This window comes from Equus caballus, chromosome 21 (genome assembly GCF_041296265.1).
Source record: "Equus caballus isolate H_3958 breed thoroughbred chromosome 21, TB-T2T, whole genome shotgun sequence".
Lineage (NCBI taxonomy): Eukaryota > Metazoa > Chordata > Mammalia > Perissodactyla > Equidae > Equus > Equus caballus.
In genome coordinates, this window is record NC_091704.1 from 26,377,950 (window position 1) to 26,400,352 (window position 22,403).

General features: G+C 43.8%; 2 long non-coding RNA genes across 2 annotated transcripts in view; one reads left to right on the forward strand and one right to left on the reverse strand.

Annotated features, from left to right (window-relative positions):
• The window catches only part of LOC138919787 (uncharacterized), a 67,250-nt gene that overhangs the window by 31,526 nt on the left and 13,321 nt on the right, over positions 1–22,403 (reverse strand). The window lies entirely within an intron of this gene.
• LOC111769739 (uncharacterized) lies at positions 8,443–14,608 on the forward strand. Its single transcript, XR_002802544.2, has 3 exons — positions 8,443–8,773; positions 9,921–10,001; positions 13,335–14,608. It is a non-coding gene; the product is annotated as an uncharacterized lncRNA (long non-coding RNA).

The following is a 22,403-nucleotide window of genomic DNA, read 5'->3' on the forward strand; positions in this document are numbered from 1 at the left end:
GTAAAATTGACTCTGTGTGTTTGTGTGCGCGTGTGTGGGGGTGTGCGTGTGTGTGTACAGGTTTATGGATTTTTGCACCTGTATAGATACATATAATCACCACCACCATCAAGATACAGAACAATTCCATTGTCCAAAACTCTCCATCATGAAATCCCTCGGCTCTGTTCTCCATGACTATAGTTTCGTCCTTTTGAAACTGTCATATAAATTGAATCACATAGTATATGATCTTCTGAGACTTGATTCTTTTACTCAGAATGCCTTTCAAATGCCTTTGAGATTCATCCAAATGGTTACTTTGTACTGCTGAGTAAGTATTCCACTGTATGGACACACCACGGCTTGTTTACCCATTCGCCTCCTGAAGGACATCTGGATTATTTCCAGGTATGGGCAATTAGGAAGAGAGCTGCTACAGATATGCGTGTACAGGCTTCTGTGAGAACTTTAGTTTTCATCTCTGTAGGGTAAATACCCAGGAGTGGGACTGCTGGTGGTATGGTAGCGTGTGTTTAACTTTATAAGAATCTCAAACTGTTTTCCAGCGGTGGTTGCATGGTGCGTTCCCACCTGCAATGTGGGAGAGTTTCATTTGCTTGGCCTCTTCACCAGCACAGAAAAAGTATTTCAGTCATTCTAATGGATGTGTAAGCATTATCCAGCTGTGATTTTTAACTTGCATTTCCCTTATAGCTAACAATGTTCAGCATCTGTTTATGTCCTTATTTGCCCTCCTTACAGCCTCTCTGGTGAAGTCTTCAAGACTTCTGCCCACTTTTTAATGGCTTCTTCTCTCCCTGATGATTTTGAGAGAGCTTCATATTATTCTGGATATAAGTCCTTGTTCAGATACGTAATTTAAAAGTATATTTTCCCAGTGGGTGTACGACTCTTCATTCTGCTAATAGTCTTTCACAGAGAAAAAGTTTTGAATTTTGGTAAATTCCATTTATCACTTTTTTTCTTCTATAAATCATGCTTTTGCTGTGATGTCTAAGAACGCTTTGTATAACCACAAAGATTTTCTTCTAAAAGTTTTACAATTTTACTTATTACATTTGAATCTATGATCCATTTTGAGTTAACTTTTATATAAGGTGTGAGGTTTGGGTCAGGGTTCATGTTTTGCATAGAGATTTTCAATTGTTTTAATACCATTTGTTGAAAATGGTATTGAATTGAATTTGTACCTTTTGTCATTGAACTGAATTGTTTTTGCACCTTTGTCAAAACCATATATTTTGGGGTCTATTTCTGGGCTGTATTCTGTTTTATTGATCTATACGCCTGTCTCTTCGCCAATACCACACTGTCTTGATTACTCTAGCTATTTTATAAGGCTTATTATTGAGTAGTGTGACTCCTCCAACCTTATTCTTCTGTTTCAAAATTGTTTTAACTATTCTAGTTCCTTTGCCTTCCCATATAAATTTTAGAATCAGCTTGTCTATACCTACAAAAAGTCCTGCTAGGATTTTGATTGGAGTTGTGTTAAATCTATCGATCAATTTGAGGCTAACTGACCTCTCTACAACATTGAGTTTTTCAATCCATGAACAGGGTGTCTCTCCATTTTTAGGTCTTTGTTGTTCTCTTTCCTCACCATTTTGTAGTTTTGGGCAAATGGATCCTATGCATGTTTCATTATGTTTACAGCTAAATGTCTCACTTTTCAGAGCTATTGTAAATTGTAAGGGTTTTTGAAATTTTGGTTTCTAATTGTACATTACTAGTATATGAAAATCCAATTAATTTTTGTGTGTTTACCTTGTATCTTACAAACTTGTTAAACTCACCTATTGGTACTAGGAATTTTTTGTAAATTCCTTGGAATTGTTTTCATAGACAAATAAGTCACCTGTGAATAGGAACAGTTTTGTTTCTTCTTTTCCAATCTTTATTTCTGCTTCTTGCCTTATTGCACTTGGTAGAATTCCCAGTACAATGCTGAACAGGAGTGACGAGAGTAGCACCATTGCCTTGCTGCCGATCTTAGGAGTAAACCATACAATCTTTCATCATTAAGTATGTTAGTTATATGGTTTTTATAGATGTCATTTATTAGTTTGAGGAAGTCCCTGTGAATTTCTAATTTTCTGAGAGTTTTTATCATGAACGGATGTTGAATTTTGTCACACACTTTTTCTGCAGCAAATGAAATGAACATGTGATTTTGCTTCTTTAGACTGTTAATGTGGCAGATTACACTTAATCATGGTAAAATATTCTTTTTTGCTGGATTTGACTTGCTAATACTTTGTTGAAGAGTTTTTCTATGTCACTGTTCATGAGGGATAGTGATCTGTAGTTTTCTTTTTTTGTATTATCTTTGTGAGATGCAGATTAAAGCAGTGTTTAGAGGGAAATTTGTAGCATTAAATGCTACTTAGAGTATTTAACAATGCTAAAAAACAGGAAAGGATTCAAATCAATAATCTAAACTTCCACCTTAAGAAACTAGAAAAACAACACCAAAATAAACCAAAACAAGCAGAGAAAAAGGAAGTAATAAAAATAAGAGCAGAAATCAATGAAACAATAGGATCTGTTTGGTATTGAGTTAACACTGGCCTCATAAGATGAGTTGGGAAGCGTTCCATCCTCTTCCATTTTCTGGAAGAGATTGCATAGAATTGATCTAATTTCTTCTGCAAATGTTTGAGAGAATTAACTAGAGAAATCCTCTGAGCCTGGAGATTTCTTTTTTTGGAGATTTTAAAGTACAAGTCCAGTTTCTTTAATAGTTATAGAACTATTCGGGTTATCTATTTCATCTTGGTGAGTTTTGGTAGTTTGGGTTTTTCGAGGAAAACGGTACAGTTCTTCTAATTTGTTGAATTTATGTGCATAGAGCTGTTTGTAGTATTCCCTGATGATTTTTTTTTATTGTCTGTGGGATCTGTAGCAGTATCTTCTCTTTCATTCTGGGTATTGGTAATTTGTGTCCTCTATCTCAATCTCTCTCTCTTTCATTCATTTGTTTTTCTCTCACACACACATTTCCTCTTGCTAGAGGCCCATCAATTTTAATGATATTTGCAAAGAATCAACTTTTGGCTTATTTTATTTTCTTCCTTCTTTTCAATTTCACTGATTTCTGCTCTTTATTGCTCCCATTGCTGCCATTAACGAATTCCTTGGGGACTGGGGTGCAAGGGAACAGAGGAAAAAACCAGAAATGATGGGTTTTTGCACTCCTTCTGAGAGTTAGGAGTTTCTTTCCCTGCTCCTTGAACAAGCTTCTCCTGGAGCTCTCCCAGTCTGCTTCCTGGAACCCACTCCTAGTTTTCAGGCTACACTGAGTTCAGGGTGGGGAATATCAGAGGGAAGAAATGGTCAACTCACCTCCAGTTCAGTGGTACTCCAAATTCTGGTCTTCTTCCCCAATTTACCTGCTACTTTTAAATTTTCAGAGTCCATCCTTTCTGTCCAGGTTTTATAGTTGCAGTCAGTCAGAACAACCGGGTTGTGTGTGTTTCTTCCATCTGACCTAGAACTTCCATCCCCCACGTTCTTTGGGTCCGATTCAGAGAAGGGCTTGGGACCTGATATATGGGGCCATCTTATCTTCTACCACCACCACTGTTCCATCTCCATGAGCTTATCTTTCACCACTACTGCCTTCACCACTACCCCATCTCCTTGAGTTCCACAGGGACCATCTGCACTTGAGGTTGAGGCAACTTTACGATTGGCACATCCAGGACTAGACAGATCCCAGACCAGCTAAGAAGTGTCTTCCTTGAGAGATCAGTTCCTACTACATAAGAATTAGTAGTTTGTTCCAAAGGGGATACTTAGTGAATTCCGTGTTGGGGCATCATGTTCAAATGTGGTACAGATTGTCCTGGAGGCCCATGGTTGCTTTCATGAAGTTGTTTTCCAGGCTAGACTGACAATTCATGAGATGACTTGATTTTTCTTATGAACTCACTAAAAGGAAAAGCAAGCTTACCTGTTCTTCAGGCTCATGCACACTCTCTATGGTCTTTTCTGATGCTAGGTGAATTTGTTCCAAATTTCCAGTGCTCTACTGAGAATGCAACCTGAGCCAGGCATCCACATCATCCTCATAAAGTTGAGTACCAATTCTCCTAGTGCAATTAGAGAGAAATGTCCCAGTTGCAATACCTTGCAGGCTTGATGGAGAAGCCTGACAGCAACTGAGAAACCCATCCTTTCCCTGCAGGCCTGTCTGAACCAAAGGCGCCTAGCAATTCAAGGGCTTGTCTTTTTAACATATTTTAAAATTAAAGTCAACATGGAAATAAGGTGGGTGGGTGACTCAAACTGAATGGTCATTGTGTGCCAGGCTGGTTATCTCACTGTTTGTTATACAATAAAAGAGGATCAGATAAACACAGGCATAACCTCTGCCTCCATTGATAATGTAAATCATCCCTTGTATCATTTGTCTTTCCTTCAGACTGGATACAAAAGGCATAGAAATGAACAATTCATGCCTAAACACAGGAGAGCTTGAAAGCTAGTGTATGTCAGATGTTTATTCTGGGTCATCATTAAGGGGTTGAGTGGATTTGCTTATAAACACAGGCTATTCTGTCAGTAGGGAGTAGGAGAGACAGGTGTTTCTTGTAGTGTGGAGACAGCTCTCTTAAGAACACACTGCAACTTCTCTGCCATGCACAGTAAGTTATAAAGATAATTCTTTTTATAAGATATGAAATGTTGTCTCCTGAGCAGTGAAAAGCATAATGTGTTATAGAAACAATGCTTTTTCTCTCCACTTTGTGCAAATGCCATTTTTCATTAACCACTGAGTGGGAGCTTGCTAGAGATTGAAATGAGAGCAGAGTTGCCCCTCCCGCAAATGGTCAGGCACTTCCTGACACACATTCAGCAAAGACCTCCATGGGGGCCCTGGGAGATCTCCCCGGGCAGCTTCCCCCACAGTGAAGCTTGGAGCACCAAGCCCTTGAAGGATGTCGTGTCTTTTCAGGTTATCCATTTCCACCGCCCTCATTCTCTGCTGAGGCTTTTGTGGGTGGTGCTGGTTGTTTTTCCCACCCAGTCCAAAGGCAGCTAAAGAAAAAGTGCCAAGACAAACAGAACGAGAGCCTTGGGGACTCGGTAATGGGCACAGAGCGTAGAGTGCAGTAATCATTCTTTTGATTTGTGCTCAGATATGTTTTCTATTTGCTTTCACACAGAATGTACATTTTCCCCCTGGATTGCAAATAATCTGAACCAGGGTAAAACCATTACAAAGTGGCCTTCAAACATCATGTCTGTATTGGAATTGAATGACTGATCAGACATTTAAATACGAAAACTGGGAATTCGGGTAAACTGCACTGATATGGTTTTTTAAAACACGCTCAGAGTTGTTTAAATAACCTTTGCTTTCTTGGGTCTTTCTCTCTCTTTTTAAAAAGGTTCTGCATTTTTTTTCTTATTAATTTTGCTCCCATTTGGTTTGATTTTAATGTTCTTCAATGATTTGGTTGTATCCACGAAGCCAAAAATAAAAAATCACTTATGCATCATTCTAACAAACAGAACAAGGAAAGAAGATGAGATGGAATTCTCAACATCCCCAGCGTCTGGTGATCTCTGCCCTTTCTCCAAGGCCACTTTCTTGGGATAACCGACATCTTCTTATGTTATCATGAGTGTCCCTGGGCTAGCCCCTTTGAAGTCAAAAACAAGCAAAGAAATAAGCACACGTGGAATGACTGCTTCAGCTGGGTGTCCTGCACCCTGACCCCGCAGAGAGGGAAAGGAAAAGCAGAGCTGGGGAAGAGTGAATGGCTCATGCTGCGCTGGGCTAGGCTCTTCTCTGACGGCGACCCTGATGGCAGTCAGGCGAAGGAATCCTGCGACGACAGGCCTCTAAGTCCCAGGTTAATGTCAAGTGCTAGATTTTCTTTTAGTTACTCAAGGATCAAAGGGAAATTATTCAATAAAAAGGAACTTAAAGGGGACTTCTGGGCCGACACAAACCTTAATCAAAAACACTTGTTCAAAGGCAGCTTCCTTGACCTGTTTTTTCATATTGTCTTTCCAGTGCTTGTACACATTTGTGATTAAAGTAAGGATTTTCTCCATCACAACTCCACGTTCCCTTTCCTCTCAGCTGACCAGAATTTCACAAGGGTGACATGACAGTTTGTTGCTAAGGAACTGAAGATATATGTCACAATTCAACATTCTGATGAAGAAAGAGTAAATACTTTTCAGCAGATTGGATGTTAGGCATAAATAAGCAGTGTGCGCCTGTGTCTCTGTGTGCGCATGTGCGTTGTTATAACTGACAACAGGAGGGAGAGCGAAAGCACAAGCGTCTTCCTGTTTGAAATGTCGGTGATTAGCCACCTCCTCTGTGAAAGCTACTCTGTAATAACCCTCAATTGCCTCTTACTTGTAAGAATATCGCTCATGCATTTGAACTTTTCACTTCGGCTTGTTTCACTCCTCTCCGTTCAGATCCCTGCTCCTTCACTCTGTCGTGTCAGAGATTTATCACACCATGACCTTAGTCATATTCTGCTTTAAAAGGAGTCAAAAACAAACTTCCCAGAGTCTCTAAAATTCTAGGTGTTCAGCAGGGAAACTGGAACATGAAATTCCTCCCACTTGGAGTACACCCACGTCGATATTTCTTGAAAATCTATTTATCTTAGTCACGACCTATGAACATGAATAGACTATGGCTGATGTTTCCCCACATCCCGCGTGCCTGAGCACTAGGAAAAGTTAGCATTTATACAGTGACAATTTCTAGAGGGAAGGACAAGAATTTGACGGGGTTTTTTAAAATGTTCTTTAAGAAACAGAACATTTTAAACGTGACTTTTTCTTTTGCACGATTAAAAAATATTTCTGGTCTCATTTATTGCTCCTGCTATCGTGTTGCTGATTTAGGTATACATACAATAATACAGAAGTACACACCATGAATTAAAGAGGAGATGCACATATGCAGAAAAGGAAACAGTGATCCTTCGAAAACTGAAGATAGAGCTCAATTACTTTATAGAAAACTACAGGAAAATGTGACGTGAATTTGATTGAAGAGAAGTAAACTTCAGTGGTCAAACCCCTGGGTTCTGGGCCAACATTTTGCTTGAATTCTGTCTATACCCACTGCAGTGGGGGACAGTTTGGAGTAGCGCAATGTTTACTCTGCCTAATTGAGGAGGTTGGACGTTAATGAGTTTGCTGAACACTGCCAAGAAGAATGTTGCATGTGAAAGGGAAACCAAAGGGTAGGTGGAAATGGAAAACTGTCCTGGGAACATGGGAAAGTTCATTTTGGTGGGCTGGGAGAAGTCCAAACAAAATAGGTTTTAGAAAGAGGTGATGTGGTTAAAAGACACCCCAACTACAACAGAACTATAAATGTTGAGTTTGACCTGACCTCACATAAATGATACAGGCATGTTCACAAGCAAACAAATTGACATTATGTCACTTGATTCTGCTCATTATTTATGCTACATGGGCTTGCTTTCTGTGGGCCTTGAAGATTTCTCCCAAACACACCAAAAATTTAAAGTTTACACCCAAATCTGAGAATAAAAAGTGGGAAGTATCTCTAAATCTAAATACCTAATGGAAATGTGTAATTGAAGACAAACCTTGGATTGGTACCAATATAAATTTGGTTTAAGGTGACTAGGGCTATGTATTCTCAAGATGAGAACATTTAGGAGTCTCAACATGTTTTGAATCCCTTCTGTCCAGGACTCTGCCAAGGGGCAGAGGGATCGAAAAAAAGGAGCAAGGAGTAGGCTCTGCCCTTGGGGAGTTAGGACATGACAGAGGCCAGAGTATCAAAGAGGCACATATGACCACACACCCAACGGGTTCTAAGAGTGGCTTTGGCCAAACTTGCTACAGAAACAATGAATAATCAGAGAAGGCCTCTCCAAAAGGGAGATATGTCCTGATAACCAAAGGATATAGAGGTGGGGGAAAGGATGAGGGTGTCCTTAGGCTAGGAAAAAACATAAGGAAAGGCAAGGAGGCTGGAGTAGTCCTGAGATGACTCAGAATATTCTGGTTACCCACTGGTGTGTAGCAAGTTACCTCGAAACTTAGCAATTCAAAGTAAACATTTTATTTTCCTCACAATTTTTGTGTCTCCATAATTCAGGAAGGGCTCAGCTGGGTGGTTTATCTCTGATCTACATGGCATCAGCTGGGACTAGAGGATCCATTTCCAAGATGGTTTCTTCACTCATAAGTTTGGTGCTTGGAGTCTTTGGCCTGCCTGTATCTCTCCCTAGCATCTTCCTCACCCTGGCTTGGGCTTCTCACAAGGACAGTCTCAGAGCAGTAGAACTTCTTACAAGGCAACTTAGGGTTCCAAGAGATTGTTCCCAGGGACACAGCCAGAAGTTGCAAGGCTTTTTATGACTTAACCTTGGAAGACCCAGACATCATTTCCACCACATTCTACTGGTCAAGCAGGTCACAAAGGCCAGTTCTTATTCAAGGGAATGAGAATTAGAGTCCATCTCTCAGGGGGAAAAGTCACAACAAATGTGTGGCCAACTCTAATCTACCATAAGGAGCAATGAACAAAGCAGAGTGATTTAAGTAAATTGTCAATGTCCAAGAGCAGGAGCAACTGTCAGAGAAAGAGGAACAGGATGAGTGTAGAGGGCTTTGAAGGTGAGGTTAAGAGATTTGAATGTTTCGAGAATAACATCTTTTCCCCTGGCATATCCTCTCTTGTGGAACTGCACTCAGCTAGATGAAAGAGAGCACCAGGATTTTCTAAGGTTCCCAGGCACTGGACTAGGTAAGTGAAGGAGACTGAAATTCCCCATCTGAGTGTCTCTAACAGGATACTTTCTGGTCTGGGTATATTTGGTTGTGAAGAACAGAGACTCATTCAAGCCAGTTTAAGAAAAACAAGGACCTATTCAGAAGCACAACAGGCAAGCATAACGGCATTCCAGGACAAGAGGTAGGGGACCTGGGTCACAGGAAGTTTGACAAGTCTGACACTGCAAACCCCAGAGCCAGGGTTACCTCCCCTGTCCCTGATAGCGGCCTGAGGTCTCTCATCTCTGTGTCAGCTTTGATCTCTTGCTCGTCTTCATAGACAAGCTTTCTCTGCTGACTCATCAGAGTACACCTGGCTGAAAATGGCTGCCCCAGGTCCCCAAAGCCTTTGATTCCTGGATGGTCTATATGCCTTTGATTCCAACTGCCCATCATCTGCTTACAGATTGTGTACATTTTAACTTGAATTCTGGAGAGAAGGTGTCCGGTTGGATTAGACCAGTCTATGGATTGGTTCCCCTTGAGTCAAATATCCACTCTTAGTACAATCAAGTTTGGCTGGAGAAGAGGCTTAGATGTTTAATGAAAAATAACATAAAAAGCATCTGGTCTTCCCTCTCCCCCATCAGTGAGACAGCATAGATGGCGAGCAATTCAAGAGAAAAGGTGTAGGATGGCTATGTGACAAGAAAGAAGGACCATGTGGAAAACATGCCAGCCTAGAGCTGGGGGCTGGGAGAAGGACAGAACAGCTTGGTCCCCAAGTCATTCTTCATTCATATTCCAAACCCTTCCCTGAAGGAGTCAGACCCATTTCCTATCGAACTTGTCCTGGCAGCCTTGATATATGAAGCAGTAAAGTAATGGACACTAATGGATAGTATCACAGAAAGTCCTTTCTTATCTGGCTCCCACAGAGGACTTTAATGCTTATAATAGTATTTGGGGGTATTAGCCCTCTCTTCCTATGCTTTTCTCCAGCACACCCAAGTCATAAGGGAAAGATTGATGGCATAACTATAAGCCCTTTAATTTTGTCAATGAAAATTATTAATTAAAAAAGTGAGTAAGAAAACAAATCCCAGTTGGAGAAAAGTATTAATGACACTTCATACTGTCATAGAAAAATGCTAATTGGGATTTTCCTTTCCCCTAATTAGCAGACATAAATCAGGATAAATTTTAAATTGATGAGAGCTCTGTCAACACCAGCAAAAGGTATTGACCTTCTTGTGGTAAAGGTAAGTATGAAGTACATTAAAATCACCATTTTCTCAGTAATCAAGTTTACCTCCATAATAACGTTGGACTATGACACTCCTTCAGAAATTCTCCAAACAACAGCACTGAATGGAATTCTGCTAGGGTAGGAGAATTGTGGCTGGGCGGTCAAAATCAATTTGTTCCTGTGATTGACATGAGGGCCTGCGTGTCAGCCAAGCTCTCTCATACCATCTGTGCTCTGATGATGATCAATAGGTATTTGCAATATGCCCAGGAAATGTGCTGTTTGATTCCTTTTTTTTACATGAGAGAGACAGCAAAACCAACTCAACTAGAGCCTTCTAATGTGGCTGTAGAAGCTGGCTGATGAATTATTAGAATATAGAGTTTGCACTGATAAACTTTTGAACTTTCATTGAACTTGTAGATTAAGAATAGGCAGTTTTTCCAAGAGGAAAATTCACCAGACAACCAACAATTTTTCTTTCACGTATTTAAGCAAGATGTTCGATCTGGTAAGGAAATAATAGTAATTTATGTCTTTGATAATTGAGAAGGATTATAGTTCTATACACAGAAAAAGCAACCATCACCCAGGCCCTGTGAGTCACAAAGCCATTAAAGAAGAAGCTTCCAGCTTAAAAGCACATGAAACCTCCGGATTTAGAGTGTGATGTTCTCTAAGAGGGAGCTGAGAGAGGGGAAAAAAATCCCCATCTACTTGCAAAATTAGGGCCCCCTCTCTGCCTTCCTTCCAAACAACCATAATGACACTTTTCAGATTCAGCTTAATCTCCCACACTAAAAGAAACACACACACAAACATGCAGAACCATTTCTCTTTGCACACATAGCTCCCTTGCATATACCACTATGCACACACATAAGAGGCCCACACTGACCCTTAGCGGGAGGCAACACTCCAGATATAGACGATGAAGCTGCCTCTTTGAATCTGCAGAGAATCATCGTTCTCCGAACATCTTTTGTCCTGTAATCTGTAGGAACAGCCAGGAGCAGATTAAAGGTTAAGAGGGAAGATTGCTGACCAGCTAGAAACGTGTTTGGTACATTCAACTCGCTACAAGAAATTACTTTACTGATAAAATAGCATCAGCTGAGATTAGATTCCTGAGAGATGGGAATTACTAATTTTGCTGCTAGGACACTAAACAGCTTGTGTTAAAAATGCACGCTGGCTTGTGGCTCTTTGGCTTGGTTGGTACAATCCACCGAAGACTTCAACTAAACGCTGGCCACTCAACAGTTCAGTTGCCCTTATTAGTGATAAATCCTATCACCTTCCTTCCTAGGTCTCTTCACTATAATGCTTTTGCTTTCCTGGAATTAAATTTGAGTCGATCCTACTGTTACTTTTAGCATCCACCTTGCTAGATGCTCAAAAATGAGAAGGACACGATCTTATCACAAGTTGCTAATAGCTGGTGTTCATAGCATCACAGGTGTTATAATGCAAAGCTGGGAAACAGCCAACAAGAATGAGGGATGCGATCTCAAAGAGAAGTAGAGGGATGGAGCCGGCAGCTTCATTTGGAGGGTCCAAAGTGGCTATTTCAGTTGCAAGGAACAGAAACTTATGCAAGTTTTCTCAAGTCATGAGGTTAGGTATTATTATAAGAACCCAAGACCTGGTACTGGAAAGTCACCAGGAACCTGGGCAGGTCTAGGGACCCATTATTCTCACCATCTCTCACTTTCTCTTATGGCATCTCTACCATGTCTGCGTGTCTGCTCCACCCTCTTGTCTCTACTTCCTTGGCTTACTCCAAGTTTCTGTTTCCTCATAACTGTTGTTTGCACATGACTGCTCATGACCTTGACTCTATCTCTGGGCTCTTAGTTTTAGCAATCACCGCTAACTGCCTTATTCAAATTTCTAAAAAGGAGACAGAGGACCAGCCCTAGTGGCCTAATGGTAAAGTTCAGCACGCTCTGCTTCGGCAGCCTGGGTTCAGATCCCAGGTGCAGACCTACACCACTCCTCTGTCAGTGGCCATGCTGTGGTGGCCGCTCACATACAAAAACAGGAAGATTGGCAGTGGATGTTAGCTCAGGGCAAATCTTCCTCAGCACAAAAAAAAAACAAAAAGGAGAGAGAATTTAACTGTGCTACTCACATTTCCTGTGGCCACACTCAGGGTTACTGGCCAGCCACTAGAAGGACTGCTGCTCACCCAACCATGGGCCAATTCTCTGTGGTCAAATGGACCATATCATGGGGTATAAATAAAGCTGTCCCTTCAGAAGAGGCAGTTCAATTATAAAGGGCTTGGCAGGCATTCTGAAGGTTGATCTGCCTGGCCCATGGGATTCCAGGGAGGAGATAACATTTGAGATGATCATAAAATGATCCCTTGTATGGATAGGTAAAGATGGAGTAAAAGTGGAGGTAATTCCATACGCAAAAGACAAAACTGGGAAAGTAGGGAGTATATCTGTGAGTATTTTAGTTTGGCTAGAGCAGTGCTTCTCAAATTTTCTGTGCACGTGAATCACCTGCGGATCTCGTTAAAATGCAGATTCCTATTCAATATGCTTGAGGTGGGGCCTGAGATGTGGCTGAGATGCTGCATCTCTAGCAAGTTCCAAGGTGATGCTGATGTGCTGGCACACACTTTGCATAGTAGGGCTAGAACAAAGAGCCTGTCAAAGCCTCGAATGCCAAGCTAAGAAATTGGCACCTACTCTGCTTTGGCAAGTAATAAGAAGCCCTGGAAGATTGGGGACAGAAGAATGATACAATCAGAATGGTGTTCAAGGACAATTGATCTGGCAATGCTTTGTGGGATAAATCAGAGACCTGGAAGATGAGCTATTCAGCAATTGTAACGACTAGAAAAGAGGTCAAAGGACTTAATCAGGATGACCTCAGTGGAAGGGGAAAGGAAGGGCTGCATGAGATAAGATATACAGCCAATTGAACACGCCCTTGCCAGCGTCCTTCCCCAGTCTTGCCTTAGTTGACAAGAGAAGCCACTTCTGCAGGCATCATCTGGCAAGATCTTTCTATGTCCTTTAGAGGGTGTCTGCTTTTCATTTCAAATCACATCTAAAGATACATCCTCTCTTTTACCTCTAACCCTTAATTTCATTCTCTCTGCCTAACTGCATTTTCTATGGTGTGCAACTTGCTGCATGATTTAACTATATTATAACCATGTAACTATGTTATTTAGCTATTATTTCATTGTGTACCAGTAACCAAATTCGGTAACTCTGTTTGTTCTGCTGGGGAGTTTTGTAGGAAGCATATCTGAAGGGCACTAGGCAATGAAGTAAAGTCTATTACCGCCTTATCACCATCAGGAAAATGATCTGTTTGTTTGCAGTTCACTGAAGTACATGGCTAAAGAAATTGAAAGAGAGCTTCCGGAGGGTCTGTGTAAAGTCCAGACATGGAGATGGATGGATACTCCCAATGCTACGCTTTGGTTCAAGATCCCAAAAAACAGTTATGACAATACACAGTAGGGTTGTTTCCAAATCAAGTAGTATTGATGGGAAAAGGAGATGGGGAGACAAACCCTATATTAGAATCCAGAACCTCAGTTAGTACCCAGCTTACCCAGGCCCTACTATATATTTAAAACCAGGCAAAAGATAAGCTTGAAGTCCCTGAAATTTTCTTAAGGCTAAAGCTTTCATAATATCCTGAGATTATGGATATAAAGGAAGAAATCTGTGCTTACCTACTGGATTATTCGTGCCATTTTGAGGTCAAACTCTGAACGCTGAACTTTGGTTCTCTGGTTGAACATTTGAGGTCCCTGTGCATTAAATAATTTACACAGCAAGCAGGACTTTAACTCCAATCCTTTTCCTCCTAATGGGGTGGAATTTTGTGCACAAGTATAGACTCACAGCTCTAAAACCAAACAGCTGTTGCTGACCAAAAAATAAAACAACAATAACAACAACAATTAGTCCTGTATTTAAAGAAAGAAAGAAAAAGAATTGTCCAGCCCAAAAGACAAGAGCTATTTTGATTGTACAAGAAAGAACATAATCAGAGTCAGGAACACAATGGAGGAAATATTCCCAAAGGAAATCAAGATTAAGATGCACACTTGGGCCTCTTCCTACAAGCGCCAACCTCCCAAGCCCACAGGTCATTTTGCTTGACAATGTCACATCGATTCACATTTCACAATGTGCTCTTAACTTTAGAATCTTAATGTGCTGGCTGGAATTAGCTGTGTCTTTGGAGCAGAGCCTGATCTTGGCCATGTCCTTCTTTGGAGAGACTTCCTGGTTGGCTAGAGGCATCAGCAAGATGCCTTGTCATTCTGGTAAATGAGAACCAAGAAGAAATAAACAATAAATGTGTGTGTATACATGTATATACATGTATATACGTATGTGTATATATACAAACACATATATGCATATATACATGAATTGAACATATGTATTATATACATATAAACATGTGGCATGTCATGTCCTTGCAAAACACTGGGAAACCATGCTTTGAAGAGAACATGGATATTCTGAAAAACTTTCATGTTCCATAATGACTGTAGTAATGATTTCATCATGTTGTACACCTTAAATATATACAATTTTTATTTTAAAAAATAAAATATAAAAACATAGGAAAGGAGGAAATGAGACTTCCTGTGTTCAGTGCAGCCAATGGTAATGGGTCAAACTCTCTGGCCCCGTTATTGGAAGGAAAATGGAGTTCAGGCCACTAGGAAGCTGCAGGGAAGAAAGAGGAAAGGCTTCTGAAGACTGGCATGAACTGTGTGAGTCACTGGGTAGGGGAAGGAAACCGAGATTCTGTGGGCCCACTTCCTTTCCTCAGCCCCACTTTGGGGCTCAGGACTGTGGGCACATTTCTGAGTGTCCTGGTGGTGGCTGGGGTGGGGAGGAGCAGAGCCCAGAGTCAGCCTGCTGTGCTGATCATCTGCTGCCCCGAGGATTTCCTCCAGAGGCAATCCAGAAGGAAATACCCCTAATGCCACCAATCCTTTTCCTTGCTTCCCTCTGTGCCACACCCTTTCCCAGCCTCGCTTCCCCAGAAGTAAGACACACTATCAGCCTAAGTAGCATCCCTTCCCTGAGAGGTCATGGTCTACAGTCTCCGTCTCTCAGGTATGAAGAGGCTGCGGCAGAAGGAAATCCAGCCTCTCCAGTTGCACAGGGCGGCAGGCACTCTCCTCCTGGCCTTATGAGCAGAGTGTCCCTCAGCGTTTGTGACTGACAGGCGGGCCCTGCCTCCTGGGTAACAGGACGGACACTGGGTTCAAGCCTCCTGTGTGAGGCTGGGCCTCACCCGGTACTTTCACACAAGGTCCCATCCTGCCGCTGTCTGCAGTGTCACCCTCCAGGCAGTCATCGTGGAACCTGCTCCTCGGTGGAACACCACCCACAACCACCCATTGCCCCTACAAGGGACAGGAGAGCTGAGGTTTCAGGGCCCAAGTGTAGATGCAAATTGGAGTATTTTTAATGTTCTGAGAATGATAGTGAAAACACCTTAAGGACAAGAGTTGCATTTAATCTGCAAATGTGGATTGAGAAGAACCCCTGAAAGTGACTATAAAAGAATCATAATGATGTTATAAGAACAGGTGTAGTTAAGTGGGGTGGAGTTTAGGGGTGGCATCATGGAGAGCTGTGGGTGTTCGGGAGCCACCCTTACCCGGTAGATGTCTGTGAGTTGATGAAGAGAAGAGCAGTGCACCTGACAGGAGAGCCACATGGAAGAGCCCAAGCAGAGAAGGTCCTTGCGGAGGGAGGAGAGGCGCACCACACAAAAAGCCTTAGCTGGAGATGCTGGACTACTGAGCCCGCCATTTACCCAGAAACCAGCATGGCGCAGGACCTAGCTGGCAAACAGGACAGGTCCTTACCTCTCCAGAGACCCAAAGAAGGTGACCTGCAGAGACCCAACTAGGTAGATGTGGAGGATGCTGTGCACTGGTTTGCTCAACCTCCATTCCAAGCTTCTCCAGGGGACCATCCTATATGACAGACACCTTAGAAAAACTAAATTTCCCGTCCTCCTTTGCAAGTTGGGGTCCAGATGGGATTAGGTTCTGCCAATCAGATGCACCAGCGCCAGACCTCAATTCAGAGCCCAGTTATATGGGGCAAGAGACAAGGTCTTTACTTGGCTGGCCCTGATCTCAGCAGAGGCGAGGGGCTCTGCAGTGGGCAGGTGGGAGCACAGCCTTCCCAGCCATGTCTCCCGAGTAGAGTAATTCTGCCAGCTGGAATTCTTTCTGGAAGCTCTGATGAGAGCCTGCTTGCCTAGCCCTTCAAAGTGTTTGTAGGCCACTCAATACCTGATTATTAATCCCCCCGCGTTTCAACTAGCTAGAGGGATTTTTGTCTTCTGAAGTGGCACAGACAGTGGAGGACCCAGCACGTCTAACACCCAAAGTGGATCATCTTTTTAACACCCTTCTCTAGGTGACAAAATTATTTTCAGTGATAACCATAATAATCAGTAATTATTATTATTCTCATTAGTTCATTAGTTTTAAAATAATCATTTAAGAAGAATAAATGTCTATTTTAAAAATATTATTTGAATTCAGTCAAATACTTGGTGTATGAATGAAAATTTGCACTTACTAAATTTTAAACACAAATTAAAATGCCAAGTAGTCACACAGAAGAACAGAAGTGAATTAACTCAGGTTTTGTTTCTTGGCTTTGCAATCACTGTGCTGTCATCAATTGTCTGTTGTTTAAATGCAGGAATACCTAGGACCACGGGGGCTGCAGACACAAACCATGCCTGAAGCCAGCTCGAGCCATCTCCCACTGTTCTCACTGGGAATGCTCCTAATTACTTTCATGTGGGATATAATATTTACTGAAGGATAAATAATAAAACATGTTAATTTGAAACATATATATACACATATATATGTGTATACACATATATATGAATGTATACAATTAAATTCAACAGCTGCCACAGCGACTGTTTAGAACATGGACCAACAAAAGATTTGGGGGAGGAGTATTTTATCACTGACATTGTTTAGAATTGCCAGCATGGGGATAATAAAAAGCAGACTGACTTACAGTCGATTTTATTATTGGTTTTAAATTCTCAGCAGACATTGCAGACCCACACCGCATGTGCCAGCCAGGAGGACTGCTCCTGCTGCTGGCAGGGGTGTCGCTGCCCCCAAGCCACCTGGGTGGGCGAGCCTGGAAGAGCCGGGTGGGATGGCAGGCCTTAGGGCTCTAGGAGGGACCTGGGGCCTGAAGGGAAGTGCTGAAGGGTGAGCCTGAGACACCAGGGCCTTCACCAGGTGTGCCGATGGCTCAGCCTGAGACCCTCATGACTCCCCCAATTCTCAAACATCGCTGAAGCAGAAAGACCCCCCTCACAGATTGCCTTTTGTGAAGAGGAACCGAGAGCCCGAGCTCTGTTGAAACACTAGTGCCGGGTTCTCAGTAGTGAAGTGACTCACCCACCCGAGTGTGAGGGAAATGTGTGCTTCAGCACAATTAAAAATCACTTCATGTCATGAGCCCTCGAGGGCACACACAAATAGTTGAATCCGTAAATGTTAACTCTACCAGTGCCAAAGTCCCACTTCCACCTAAACCCTGCCATTCCTCCATTTGCCGGCAGATGAGCCGTACACCGGTGTGTTCAGGGGACAGGCAGAGCGAAGGCCTCCAGCAGAGGCACCCGCCACCGTGCAAGGCCACCAGCCGGGGGTGTGTCTCACTCCCTCTCCAAATGGCAGCCGCCCTGAAAGACCTCGAAAGTGCTTGGAGGGCAGAGACCGAGGTTCTGTCCAGTGACCCTCACAGTCCCCAGTGATACAAGCCTGATGAAAGGCTCATTTCCTAGTTCTGGGAGAGTCAAGTTTGTCTTTTCTCCTGTAAATGAGGGGCCTTCAACAGACTGTGGGTACAGACCCGCAGAGGAGGGATAAAAACACCAGCTGATTTTAACGCTGGCTCCTGAGACCTCGTGGGAATGGAGGGGAGGCTATCTCCCTGGACCAAAAGGAGAGCAGTTACTCACCACCCCAGGAGGGCACCGTGCCCTGGCAAAAAGGACGCAGATTCGCATTGCCTGATACCCAGGGACCCACAGAAGGCTGTGACCTTTCTCCTCCAGGCCAGACGTCCATCTGCAGATCCTGAAGATGCAGCCACAGCGGCAGGGTCTGTATGCCAGCCTTCTAGCCTGACGCTGCCCAGGAGAGTGCCACCAGCACCCCATCCCGTAGAAGCAGTGAGTGTTGTCCTACCAACAGAACAGGCAGGAGACGCAGGGCCGTTGAGCCACAGGGCTCGTGCCCATGCGTCGGGAGCAGAGCTGCCCTGGCTCGTGCATTCCGAACACAGCATTGGCACCTAAGCTCAGACTGCTGCATTACTGTCAAGCAGTGTCAGCCAGCCTTCTATCTAAGGACCACAGACCTTAATTACTCCGGGGAACAGTCTGGTGGCCAAACAAAGAAAGGCTTGCTACAAAGGCCCCATTGTTGAAAGGGCCTTTGCCTGGACTGCTCCAGGCACCCCTCATTTCAGTCACCAGCCCCGTGCTGGGAAGCAGTACAAGCCTGAGTAACACTCTAACCCGCGGCTGTTGCAGAAGACTGATACTCAGGTCTCGGCTAGCTCAGCTTTCCCGGCTGTGCGATCCAGGATAAGTCACAGATCCTTTCCAAGGCTGCTTTCCTTATGCATAAAATGGAGCTATCCCTGTGAATTTCACCCATGTTTTCCTAGCCCCCAGTGCTGAGGGCCCCAGGGCTGGTGGAGGTGCCCAGCATCCCTGGGTGATATCCCAGCACTGCTGAGTAGTATTGGTACCCTCCCCTGGCAGGCAAAATTTCAACTATGCCCTGCCCCTCCATCTCCCCACATATAATAAACACGCATACAATAAGTGAAAGATCATGTTTGTAGTGGATGTTTTTCCTTTTTCCTATCCAGGATCCAACACTCTCCCTGCATGGGAGAACAGGGCAGAAACCCACCTCCCGCTAGGACACTCCAGGAAGGATGGCCATTCCCTCCTATTCCTCCCTAGCAACAGAGAAGCAGGTAGGCAGGTGATCCATCGGCCCAGCCAGATCTCCCGCCCTAAACTTGGAATCTGGAGGGAAGGCATGAGACAAACATTCAAGGAGTATGGAGGTTCCTCGTGGTGTTGGTGGAGCCAAGGGAGGAGGCACTGAGGCCGTGTCCAGGAGGAGGAGCTTGCAGGGTCTTAGCTGTTTGCGGGGGTGGACCTGGGCCGCACTTTTGCCGCCCCGACCCTGAGTTCCTACTGCTTTTCCGAGCGTGGTTCTCCAGCCTCCTGTCAATTCTGTAAGCTAGTGGATAGACAGCCTTCCAGTACGTTCCTTTTCTACTTAACCAGATTTGGAGCCTGTTGTTTGTAACCAAGAGTCCTGCCTGATACTGTGAAAGATACAGCAAGGGAGGAAGTTACCCAAAACACAATTTAAAAAAAAAATAATAATCTGCCTACACAAATACATTTATCGCGGCATTATTTAAAACTGTGAAAATGGGAGAGAGAGCTCATACCCGACAGCAGTGAAAGGTTAAATAAACTCTGATCCCTGCACTTGGAACAGCGAGCAGTTGTCAGCATAGTGGACGTGAAGATGACGCAGTGACAAGGGAAGTGCTCCTGAGATAGACGGGCAAGTGAAAACAGGGTAACAAATTGTTGGTACAAGAGACATGACCCTCCTCCCCTCAGAATATAAGTCCCCAAGGGGCTGGAATTTGTATGGCTTGTTCAGGGTCCTATATCCGGGCGCTGGCAATAGCAGGCACTCAACTAATACTTCTGGAATGAATGAAGGAAGGAACCAATGATTTGCATAGGGGAGGGGTGGGAAAAACCCTCCCGGTGCTACCGGTGACTGTTGTGGGTTAGTCAGAGTTTTAAAAGCTGTTGTTTTCTCTGTTTCTGGCATTTTCCTTCATGTGGTTTTATTCATTTTCCTGAGAAGAAAAACATTTTTTTCTTAGCCAGAACCACTGGTAGGTGACCCAACTTCCCCTAATATTTATGTCCCCTCTTGAGAGGCCTAAGTTGCCACGAAGCAGGGTGATGAGGGCAAAGGAATCTCGCTCCCCTTTGCACGTGGAAATGCTTGGCTGAAGCAATCCATTAGGAACCTGCGGCCGGTAAACACTGGAGGCGGGTCTGTCGGGGGCCAGGGGCCCAGGTCAAGTCAAAGCCTCACCCTCCTCCTGTCCCCTCGGCTGTCATCTCTTCCCCCGCCTCACCCCGGCTTGGTAGCTAGTCCTGCACACGGGGGTCTACACAACAGCAGATTCAACAGCCAGAGGGGGTTCAAAGGGGCCTACCGCCGCATCTGAGTGACATTCAGCTGAGGCCGCCACCAACTTAGCAGGTGGGATCCCGGCCCACCTGGAATGACTAAGCAGGGAAACGGAACAGTCAGCGCTCTGCAGAAGTCAGAGGTTGACTCCAGGCAGCCCCGCACTCTCCCAGAGGAAGGAAAGAGGGTGTTGACCTACCAGGTGAGCTGTGAGGAAATGGAATCTGCTGCAGAGCGCTGGGCAGGGTTGGCTGTGGACACCTGCTAAGACCACCATCTTAAGACCACCACCTGCTTGCACCCACTCTGACAGTCATATTCCTGCTCTCCTTCCATCTCTGTCTCTCTCTCTCTATCTCACACAGACGCACATTTTCTTCCTGGTAACATGATTGAAGCCATGTGAAGGAAAATGCTGGACATAGAGAAAAGAAGACACACAAGAAAGCACACACCCTGTGCAAATTTACTTCCTTTGCGACTTCCTCAGAAATTCTTTTCTGTAGCTGCTACTTCCCCTCCTCCTGTCAGGACATGCTCCATCCTGGTTTGACTCATCCCCAGACCACAAGCCCCAGGCTCCATGGCACACCCTGCAGGCATTTTTTTCCCTGCCGTATAGACATGTTTAGCGGGTTGCCCACAGTGCAGTAACAGCTGGGCAGCAGCCCTGCTCAGAGCTCTGCAGGTCTCTCCTCCGAGCTCCTGAGGCACCGGAAGCAGCTGGCAGTGCCCCTCCTCAGAGTGCTGGGTCCAAGCTGCGTGTGGTCCCTTCTCCAAGCTTCTAGTTGCTAGTCACCCCAGCCTCTGGCCTTTGTTTCCTCAGCCCTTGGGGTGGTAGCTGCTTCCTGGAGCTATTATCTCTGAGATACCTTTCATCCTTTCAGTCTGCTAATGCCAGCTTAATTAATTCCTTGTATTAAATTCTCTCTGTTAAAATAACTATAGTGATCAACTCTTTACCTAACTAATGCTTGTATGATCAAAAGACTTTCCCCAGTGGTATTGGCAGTTTTGGTTTCCTTAGTTAGTTTTACTGTATTCAATTTAAATTAAAATTCATTGAATTTTTTTCCAATTATGCTTTAATTTTATAATCATTAAAAAGAAATAATGGCAGTTCCTGTTTTTCTGGTTGGACCCGTACTGATATAGGCAAAAAGCCAGTGGGAAAAGATGTGTCAGGTGGAACCTGCTAGAGAAGACATGTTTCTAGGTACTTTGATGGAGGGTCCATGTCCTCCTCACCTGGGGTGGGAGAAGAGTGTTTGTCCATCATGTTCAAATGACAATCCTCAAAGAACTGTGTTCAAGACCTAATTGGAAATTACCACCCACTGTCCAAGTTACTGACCATTTCTTCTATTCTGAGAGGTTTTATGTACAGATGAACAGCGGAGGAACATATGACTTTTAAAAAGCCAGGGGTTCTAGAACTCCAGAAGAAAGAAAGTCTTGGCAAGGAAAGAAGACCCAACTGGAGAAGAGAATGCTATAGAACGAATATACAGAAGGAGTTAAGCAACCTAACTGTTCCTAAAGACCAAAGGGAGGCCACCACACTCTAAGTCAGGAGGGGAAGAACTATTAAAATCACAGGTGGTTGTAATAACCACACATCCATTCGGTGCTGAATTTCCAATCCCTATCTCCTTACTTTGGGAGCAATTAGTCTCGGGTGAAAAATTGCACTTGCAGCTAATTGCACCTGCAATTACCTACTTCCGGGTGCAATTAGCCACTTGAACCTAATTCTGAGTGTGCAAGTGTTTAATTTCGTATGTGAGGAGGTGATTCCAGATACAGTTAGTTGTACCCTCAGTCTTTGCACCTGCAACTAATTGTGACTAATAAAACAAGTCCTCCTGCAAGGCAGGTTGAAGGCGCATATGGTGGACCCTATTTGGGGAATCAAGAATTGGATTGGAAGGGCTGATCGAGGTACAAGTGTACTAAAGGGATAAAGGGACAAATCATTAGAAATTGTCATTCTTTGGATCTATGGTCACATTATCCATGCCCTCTTCCTGCAGTCGTGCTCCTCCTGGACTATGGTATATGAAGTCAGCTGATGAAAGCCCTCGCTTGGCAAAGATAACAGAG